Below are 285 nucleotides of genomic sequence, written 5' to 3' on the forward strand. Positions count from 1 at the left end.
CGCCTCCCGCTGCCGGCGTTCCTTACATAATGGGATCTCAGTGCTCGTGCCCAGCTCCCCGGCGAAAGCTCGAAAACAAGTTCATAAACAGGTCCTGCTAATTTCTGCCGCAAGAGAAGTGCGGCGCCCACAGGAATGCTGCCACCAGCACCCGTCCTGACCCTCCCCAAGCACCTTTATCCCGAGTATCGGTCACGTGTGGAGTAGCCACGCTTGTGGCACTCGGGGCAGCACCCGCCAGCATTAAGGCTTGTTTGGGACTTGCGCTGCCGGGGGATTTAGAGA

The sequence above is a fragment of the Buceros rhinoceros genome, unplaced genomic scaffold (genome assembly GCF_000710305.1).
Source record: "Buceros rhinoceros silvestris isolate BGI_N320 unplaced genomic scaffold, ASM71030v1 scaffold20241, whole genome shotgun sequence".
Lineage (NCBI taxonomy): Eukaryota > Metazoa > Chordata > Aves > Bucerotiformes > Bucerotidae > Buceros > Buceros rhinoceros.